A 10701-nucleotide genomic window follows, 5' to 3' on the forward strand; every position below is an offset into this window, starting at 1 on the left:
TGTTTGATAATTCCTTATGTTTGTTAAAAGCATCCCACTGTGAGCAGTAGGTCTGAAACATTTCAGCTGTCTGTACAACCTGTAAGCTTTTAGCATGATCCAAAAATGACTGGAATTCTCTATAAAAGATAGAAACTGACATTACAAAATGACTTTTGACTTCAACTCACAATTTTGAATTGTCCTGCATTAGTCTTTACTGACAATTGTTGTAACACAGTTTTATGACATGATAAACAAAAACAAGGATTTTGGTCTCCAAAGTTAAATCATTCAGTTTGACTTTTGTATTTTTGTACATACTGATCAAAACATTGAATACATTTACATATATAAACTTTCTCACTTCTATTTATACCAAAAAAATGCTTTATTACATTTAACATAATTACTAGCTTGTTTATACCCCTGATATAATGTCCAGACTTTATCAGAAGTCTGGTTTAAGTCTTTGACTAAAGAATGTGTGCATTTAGCACTTGTGTCCTGGATGGCATCCATGTTATTTCAGAAAGAGGCTTACTGTTTTCAGGAATGGCTAACAGGTGATGTAAACCAAAACTGCAAAGTGGAAGCTCCCTCTCTGTCAAAAATGCTGGTGAATATCTTGGGAGCACATGCAAAGATGAAACCTTGGTTTCACCCACTTGAAAGTTCCTGATGCTGCTGAACTGTTCAATACTGACTGTGTGGAGGCTGACACTGACAAAATATTAACTAATGCTTGCTATAGTACTTTTACAAATATTTAAAAAGGTCTGAATCACATCTGGAATGCCACTGTTAAATTGAATTAACAGGTTATGCAGACTGATACTGTAGAACTGTATAGTCATATGCTGTAAGGTTTATTAAAGCAAGCCAACCAAGCACTACCTTCAATATTTTTTACATTTCCTTTATAACACAGATCACTGTCAAAGGCACTGCACTTCCTTAGTCGACTGAAATTACAAAACCTCCACCAGATGGTCTTTTATAGCTACTTTTATCTAGTTTCAAAACTTTGTCCTTGATGAAACATTCTTTTTCTGTATTGAAGCATTCTTTGCATGTATCCTTCTCATCCAGAGAAAACCAGCAGGCCGAAATGTTCCTTCATTGATAGGATAGTCCGTAACTTTTTCTGCTGTTAGCCATTTCCCTTTAGCAGGTTTATTCATTTGAATATCTGTATACATTCAACTGTTTATGATAGTTCAACAAACCTCCATTGTTAATGCCATTTGTTAAAAAAACATTCAGAAGTGTAATAATTTTTGTTTCACACAAGCACATTCAGTTAAGCTAATCATATTTGTTTACCGGGCATTTCTTTTCTGTACTTGCGGATGCAGTGTTGCAAAAAATATCACACTTGTTACTATGACAGAAAGTTTTACCAAACCTCTGTTACTGTGAAGGAAACACAGTTCTATCAAATACATGTTATTGCTATGAGCAAAACCAGTTTTATTTTATATAATTCTATCACCATCCAGTCCCTTCAACCTTATTTTTCAGCTGTGAAGAGGATGCTGTTTCTGATTTTGATGAAGATTTTGAACTGTACTACTCAAATATCTTACCCAGCTGTTTGGAGGTTTTAATCATCTGAGAATACTGTCTCCACAGTCTCTCCTAATGAGGAAATCTCATGGAGACACTGACTCCAAAGTGAAAGTTTTTAAATGGGATAAAAATGAGGTATTGAGTCTCAAATGAGAGATTATGAATTCTCTAGTATAGACTCTGCAAAGCATGTGCCAACTCATCAGTCTTGGTTGCTTTAGAGAATGCTTTAACATCATCAGCATCAGTTTCTCTGCATTCTCATCTATGAAACCAAATTTTGCACAGTGCTACATTCACAGAAGTGTCTTTACAAGAATTCTACAACAGACCCCCTCTGTTATTTCCTTAGATGGATCAGAAGTTCTAAATCTTTTTTTTTTTTGGCTAATCCTGTCCCAAATGAATAAGGATAGTTGTACTTTAATAGGTCTGACAAGAAAGTATATGCTTTATCAACTTTGTCTTTCTGGGAAATATCCAGACACATGTCAAATTATCTTTTATCTATTTTTTTGGTAACATGCAGCAATTTTTAGCTAACCTTCCACTTTGGATGTTAAAACTAATTTGTTGGGAATGGTTAATTCTGCTTCACAAGTTAATAATCACATTTGCACTTAGGATTATATTGATGCTGTTACAGCAGACCCTGCTGTTATTTCCTTGGATGGGACATGAACTCTAAATCCTTTTCTTCTGCTAATCCTATCACAAATAAGGATAGTTGTGGAAAGAAAGCATATGCTTCATCCACTTTGGCTCTCGGAGCAATAAATTGCCAGACATGCATTAGATAATCTTTGATCTGTTTTTTCACTGACATGCAGCAATTCTTAGCTAACCTTCCCAACTCAGAGGCTAAAACTAATTTGCTGGAAATAGTTAATTCTGCTTCCTGTGTCAGTAAACACATAAGTGTGCTTATGGTGGTGATGAGACTGTTTTTAGAAATGCTGCCACTGGGGACTAAAGAATGCCTGGGTGAGACTACAAAACATCCCAGAACATGTGAAGGATCATCTTTTAAATGCTCCTCTTGATAAAGATTTATTATTTGAAAATTCATTCTCTGAGGTCCTCAAGAAGGTTGTAAGAGAGCAGCAAATTGATGCAGAGCGTCAAACAGTTTTATTTCCCATTCCCAAGTACCAAAGAAATGAACCTGATGAAATATTTATTTGGTACAAAAGCAATCTTTGGTAAAAGTTTCAGTTTATAAGTATAATTATTCTGATAGATGTATATTGGTAGATATTTTTGTTAGTGAGTTAGTTTCTTAAAGTTTGGATTAGTAGGTTAGCCTTAATAAGCTGCTCTTATATTTTAATTTGTCTGTAGCTTTTTAGTTTCAGTTCTGAGATAGCCCAGTCTCAGTTTACACCATGGAGTTAAGGGGGACTTGGTTAAAGGAATGAGTTTAATTTTTTGTTGCTCTTAATAGAACCACCCTCATTAACCACTCCCCTTGCTCCAAATAACCCAAGTATATATAAATAATGAATGTTTTTTAATGCTTTTCATTACACTCAACTAGAATCGCTTGTGTTTCATCTTTAACTCAACTATGTACTACCTACTGTTTTCTGTTTTATTATTTTGTGGTATATATTTTACACTTCAAATTTTTACTGAGCTAGGTGCATAGCATAATTAAAGGAATGAACTTCACACCCTCACACTGTGAAATTTCTTCTTGGTTTGTTTTTAACTCAGTATAGGTTGCATACTGGGTTTTCTGAAACTTCGAGGGATACCATGGATTTTTCGTTTTGTAAAAATAAGATTTTAAATTCTCCTTTGGATAGACATTTTGTTTTTGGTTCTTCTATCAGAGATTATCAAAAAGTGTGAAGAAAGGAGTAAGTTAAAGATTTTTCAGCCTCCATTTCGAAAGAGATTCTCTAACCTCTCATCCAAGTTTGACAAAAAAAAGTCTTAAAATGCAGGTAAACCGATATTAAGAAGAAATGGTGGCAAAGGGGTTCCAAAAAGAATTCAAGAACTTGCAAACAAAAGGCAGTCCAACAAGTCAGAATGACTATTTAAGGGACCTTGTCACTCCCTCCTCCCACCCTGGCAATTCCTTTTCCCTTCCAGAAAATCTGAATCTCCACTTTTCTCTTCGGCAACAGGTAGTTTCAGACAGATGGGTTCTGGAGATCATTCATCAAGGTTACAGATGGCAGTGAGAGGAAATCCCTCCCTTTCAGGGGGTAATTCCTCATCCACCAGACTATTGTTTCCCCCACTGTCCAACACATGCTATCCCAGGGAGTGATAGAAGCAGTTCCTTCTTCACAGGGTGAGAAATGTTTATACTCAAGGATGTTTTAGTGCCAAAGAGAGAAAATGTTGGGAGACCAGTTCTGGGTCTTTCTTTCATAAACCTGTTTGTGAGAGTGACTAAGTTCAAAATTGTCATTTCACAACCTGTAGCCTCCTCTTCCTCATTCAAGATTCCTGGTAGCACTAGATTTAAAACATGCTTATCACATTCCTATTCATCCAGACTTCAGACGTTTCCTAAGGTTTAGTGTTTGAAATAACCTCTACACCAAGAATGCTCACAAAGTGTCTAGCTCCAGTTATAGCTCATTGCATGCTACAGGGTATCCACATTTTCCTATATTTAGGTAACTTGCTTATCTTTGCAGAGTCTCTTTCATAGTGTCAGAAATCTCACTTGGGTGAGAGAGATCTTAAGCTGGGATTTCAAGAGAACATTTAAAGGTGATTTTGACTGTTTCATATAGGACTGTGTTCATGGTATGTCAGCTAGGCACTTCAGTTCAAAGAGCTTTTCTTCCACTGGGAAAAATATAGATGTATATCTACATCTATTTCTAAGGTTTTCCACTCAGACTTTGATCATTGCAAGGGAATACCTCAGGATGGTAGGTCTCATGGCATCTATTATTCTCCTGATACCCCTGGCAAGACTCTGCATGAGAAATATACAGTCTCTGGTCCCACCACCAACATTGTTTGTCTCTTCAAATCCCAGTACCGGGGTTTGTCAAAAGAGAGATCACTCAGTGGAGACAGCAAATTTCTTTAAATCCAGGTCTGTCGTCCTCCCACCCTGTGCCAAAGCAGTCATTCACCACCAATGCTTCAGACTTTGCTTGGGAGAAGCTTCAGGAGGGATAAAAGTCCAATGTGTATGGGAGTCCAAGGACAGATACAAGCACATAAATATAATAGTGTTTGCCCTGATCAAGGCACTCAACTCTCTGAATCAGCTTTGGTCCCCTGGACTTCAAGTTGTTACATACAATGCCAAGGTCATGTGGTACATCAACAAACAAGGGAGAACCAGGTGATACCCCCTTTGCAGACTAGCCGTTTTAGCTTGGGATATAGTTTCACAGTGCAATCTGCCTCCACAGGCATTTTACATTCTATCAGAACAAAAATGTGGCAGGTAAACTGACCATAACAAGGGCAGACTGATACAAATGGAAACTAGATCAAGGGGTCTTCGAAGACTTGTTCATGTGAGGGGAATTCCTTAAGTAGACCTATTTGCCTCCTCTCCGAGCAGTCAGCTGGCAGGATTCTGGTCCAGGACTCCATACAAGAAAGACAGATGCCTTTTCATTTCCTTGGACAAGGTACTACCGAAGATTCAGAAGGAATCTCAAAAGATCATTGTGGTGATTCCCTTCTGGACCAGACGACAGTGGTTCTCCCTTCTTTTGGAAATTTCTTCCTATGTATCTGTTTTCAAAAGATCATGGGTGTTTGATATGCCCTAACCCCAATCAACTTCAACTGATTGCCTTGATGATAAGGTCTTAATTCCCTTTAGCCTCTTGTTTACTGAACATCCAGCAGGTACCAATGAAGGCAAGAATGCCTGGTACTAGAAAATTGTATATTAGCAAATGGAAAATGCTTTGTAGTTGTGCCAACAATATAACCAGCACTCATTCAGAGCTAGTTGTGTTCTCGTTTTATTATAATTGTGCGAGTTGCTATCCTGCTATTTTTTTTTTTTTTTTTTACTCCTTCAAGGTTCATTAATAGGCCATTTCAGAATGTCTGCCCATGGATCCTCCCCTTTCAATGCATTCTCATGTCAAAATATTCTTGAAAGTTCTTTTTCCTAAGAGGCCTCCAAGAAGGCCAGTGGCCTCTCCTTGGGATTTTAATTTTGTGTTAGAGAAGCTAGTACTTGCTCCAATTGAATCTACTAATATGGCTGACTTTGGGTTCTTAATATGGAAAACTGTTTTACTGATTGCTCTGACCTCTGAAACAAAGAAGAGTATCTGAGTCACAAGCTCTCTTAATGAGGTCAACCCTACCTCATTTTCCACAGAGACAGGGTTTCTTTGAGAACTAATTCTTTTTTATGCCTAATTTGAGTTTACTTTAAGCCAAATTATCCATGTCCCTATTTTTTTTCCTGTACCTAAAATTCAGGGAGAATACTCTATGCACTGGATGTCCACATACAACTCTGGTACTGTACCAATCTTGACAGAACTAAATAATTCAGATCAGTTCTTTTCTTGTAAGAAAGGGCAACCAGTGTCAAAAACTATTTCTAAATGGTTGCATAACAAAACTATTCCAGGCAGTGTCAAACCCACCATACCCAGGGCCTTGGCTTCATATATGGCTTTTTGGGAAGGGTTTTATTCTATAAATATTCTAGAAGCTGCTGCTTGGTCCCTCTGTACGTGTGTGCTAGAACATTACAAGCTTGATTCCTTCTGTAGGTCTAGATCAGGCTTTGCAAGGACAATTCTCCATGGGCTTCTGGACTCTCTTCCTTCCATCTCCCAAATGTAGTAAGCTTGAGTCATTCACCCATATAGTTAAGACTACTGTAGCAGTGATCAATATGAACATAGTACAGTTATGCAAGTAAACTTATAACAGTCGATGTTTGAATGATCACTGTTGCGGTATTGGCTCCCTCCCTCCAATCTCCTTTGTTTTTTTGATGTGGTGGTGTTGTCAAGGTGTGACTTTTTTTTTTTTTTTTTTTTTGCTCTTGTCATTGTTCTTTCAGGTCTCCTCCTTTTTGTTGGCATGAAAGCTCTGAAAGGGCTTGGCACCCAAACCTGTTTAGTCGGCTCATCTCAAGCTGACTGATGGCTTGGGAGCATGGAAGGTGTCCTTAAGCTTTGGAAGCTGGCCAGCTGTTGTATCCTTGGCAGGATATAACCCATATAGCTATAACTACTGCATTGGTGATAATTTGAACGTATATTGTTATGGTAAGTTTACATACACAACTACACTTCTAAATATCAAGAAGGATGCACCAAAGGTGGTGATAGTGACTCACTTTTTGGTCCAGACAACATTGGTTTCTCCCGTCTCATGCATCTGACCAAAAACTCCCTCAGAGTTGACTTGCTCACACAGGACAAGGGATCACTCACCCATCCTGACATTCAAAATCTCCATCTAATTCTATGGATGATAGGTGTCTGGCCCCAAGTAGTATCTTTTTTCAGAGATGTGCAACAGGTGTTGTAGGCAAGGAAACCTATTACTAGAAAATCATACTTAAACAAGTGGAAAAGATTTCCAAGTTGGTGCCACAAGACCTATTCCAACTGGTGGTCTCCTTTGCCTTTTCAATACCTGTATAAAATATTCAGTTCAGGCATAGCATACACTTATTACAATATAGTTAAATCATTTTTGTTTGCCAGTGGGGACCCTTCTTTATTTCAAGTTAAGCAATTTTGAAAAGGGTATTACATAGTAGGGCACCTAGAAAACAAGTGGCACCCTCCTGGGATCTTTGTGTTAACTTCTCCATAACAAAATGATCTCCTTTTGACCTTCCATCCAATTCATCTCCAAAATGTCTGACATGGAATGCTGCTTTGCTCCTTGCTATGACTTGTGCTAGATGGTTATAATGAATTACAGGTTGCTATGTCTGCTCACCTTTTTTTAGCCTTCCATAAGGACAGAATGGGTCTTAGAACCAACCCTTCCTTTATGCCCAAGTTTGTTTCTGAATTTACACTACATCACACTTTTCATCTCCTTGTTTCACCCTGAACCAAAAAAAATAAAAACAGGAGAGAGAATTCTCCACACTTTTGAAATTTACAGACAGCTAAGATTTTACTTGGCTAAATTTTCTTAAATTTTTATATAAAATCTGGTATCAGAATTGTCCTTAAATGAGTCCTATTTTTCTCCATTTTCTTTCTAGGGCAGAATCCAGGGGGAGTGTGAGAACCCTTAGTACCCTAAATATGTACTGCTAGCTCATAGTATACATGAAGGTTTGTGAAGTTAGGAAATTAGGACAATGTTGTCTTTTTGCTCCTCTTACGGTAGTACTTGCAGTGGTTATATAAATTGTTTAATTGAATTAATAATAGCTTGTCCTTTCATTATGTAGGTACTGTCCTATTGAATGTGTTTATTTTGTTCAATTTTGATGTCTGACCTTTGCTGCTGCTATACACACACACGTCTGTGTGTGTATATTATTTATGGCAAACATGCACATTATTGCATGCACAGTAATTGACTGAGAAGATTGGCACTAAAATTACTTAACCCAGTTAGTTGAATCTCTAAACCATCATATCCTGACACTAAAAGCACAGAATGTGTCTCATGCATGCAAATGGTTAATGTATCCTGGTGGTATATAACTTCTTTAGCAATCATACTAATGTAAACAAGAAAGATGAGTTACCTGAATGTTATCTTAACTGAAAAGTGTTTTACAATATGGGCTTTGCCTCCACAACCACAAGTTATGTGCGTATATAAATAAATATACGCACACACATGTATATAAATACACGCGCCTGCACACACACACACACAAAGGAAGGTTATTGTAGCACTAATTCTATTCAAAAAAATCTGCTGCTATGTAAAACTAAAATGTAGAAGCAGAAAACTGGAAAATCAATAAAAATTGAGAACCAGATGTTCATTGTAAGGGTCACTGTTGTACAATTCATTATCTATGGGAATTGGTCACAAGTGGGAAAGTGCTATCCTGTTTTAACTTTTATATCCTCAATGGAAAATTGAGCTGTTTTCCTTGGTGTCCACACGGGAAACTTTATTACTAGCACTCATAATCTCAACATTTAACATGGAAAAAAGTGTGTAGGCATCACAGCATGAAAAGTTGAAAAAGCCAGAGAACCAACCGGCAGGGAGAGTAAGGCTATAATGACAGTGTCGTGGCCTGAGGACATCAGATCCTGTGAGGTATCATGTTATCTGCCCCATGTCCTGTGGCCTGTCTTATCCTCCTTAGAAGCAGACAGTGGAATTTTATCTTATCTCAGCCAACCCTCTTCGGAACTGAGATTTCCAAGCACCGGTAATGAGCATCCTTTGTAAATATGAACATCAGAGGGTCTCCCTCAGCAAAACATATTCCTATTACTGTAGTGTGAAATGCACTGCTTATTCAGGCAGATGCTTTCACATACTGAAGTGTCTCCATCATGAAGTTTACATGTGCTTACGTTCAATGGCCATTCTCCACACTTAATAGTGCCTGCTACAGTCTCTGTCACATTAAGTTATGGGAGATTTGAAGATGAATATTTGACCACATAGCATTCATTCTCAGGTGAGCAGACTTCACCACTTTTCCAAACAAAAAGAAGACTCCCCTCACCCCCAGATACCTTGGACTCTTACCTGGGCAAGAAAGGCTTGACATTGTGTGCACATCTCCTCACCTTGAGCTTTGACACCTTACAGTGTATGTTTCAGAGAGAGAGGGGGATGGATGAGCCTTAGGATTATTGTTACATTCGCACCTATGTGGTAGTATCAGACATGACACTAAATGAGGTCATACAATTACCTGTTTTCTGCCCTAACATCCAAGACAGGAGAGAGAAGATATACTAACTGGATGCACACAAGAATCTCTGATATTTGTATAGCAAGAACAAGAATTTATATTCAGAACACTTTCTTATCCTTCATGCCAAATAAGCAAGGTTGGCCTATATCGAAATACCATCCAAGTAGCTAACTAGTCGTATTGCCTTTTTATGAGAACAGATGGAAAAAGGGCCTTATGTGATTCCACAGGAGTAGAGCATCAGATATCACAATAAGTTTCCTTAAAAGTGTCTCAAACCAGTGTATCTGCAAATTTACTTCCAGATTACTTGCACTAAAGTTTTAAACTTTACCAGGTCTTACAGTAGGGCTACAGATTATGTAGACCTGACACACTTTCAATATTTAACTATTTATATAAAGTGCATGCATTTACACCACAACAGTTTATCCTTTTCATGTTGAGTGTGTCACAAGAGGCTAGTTCGTTAGAATTGGCCAGCCATTTTCTGAGGACAATAAACAATGAAGTATTGAACTTGAAACAAATGTTTCTTGACAGAGGTGTATCATAAATCTTGATTTAATAAGTGTAATAGAAGTATTGAGTAAAAAAGATGATTGTCAACCAATCCTACTGGGGGGATGATGTGATCTGCTGCCCATGGAAATAATATTGATGAGCCATGCTTTTTCTGCAGAGTATTCTGTGGATACTCTGTTTATTATAAAAGCAATTGTTGACTATTGGAAATTTTCTGTGGTAACAGATGCAGTGAGAGTAACTGAAGCCCCAAAATATATTTACAAAAGTGGTTAAAAAAATCTCAAGGTATTACTTGAAAAGGACAAATTATGCATGTTAGCTGTTGGTAGATCAGCTGGTGTGTGTAAACATGAATAATCTTATTTGTGAAGGACCACATATTTGGCACTCTATAGCAAGACCTTTAAGTTAAAATGTTGCAGATATAACACCACTGGCATTATGTTGCCTTGTGTTTGACGTGATGGCTTATATTGCAGAAATCCAAAATTAGGCACCGGAGACCAGCAGTTCCAACACACAAGCATAGCTCTCAACCTTCCATCTCCAAAATGAGGAACACTTGCCCTCATAATGTGGAACAAATGGGCAAAATTGGAACACATACTAATGGATTACTAATAACTTCAATTAGGAAGGTTAAAATATGCTGGTTTTATTTATAAAGAAGATCTTTTAATGAACTAATATGATTCATTTCTATTTACCATTGATTTCACTTAAAAAATTCCTAGCACTGAATGTGTGACAGAGTATTTCAATGTGGAACATTGAGGAACATGAACTTTTTA

Source organism: Protopterus annectens, chromosome 8.part0 (assembly GCF_019279795.1).
Source record: "Protopterus annectens isolate FY-2018-M chromosome 8.part0, PAN1.0, whole genome shotgun sequence".
Classification (NCBI taxonomy): Eukaryota; Metazoa; Chordata; order Ceratodontiformes; family Protopteridae; genus Protopterus; species Protopterus annectens.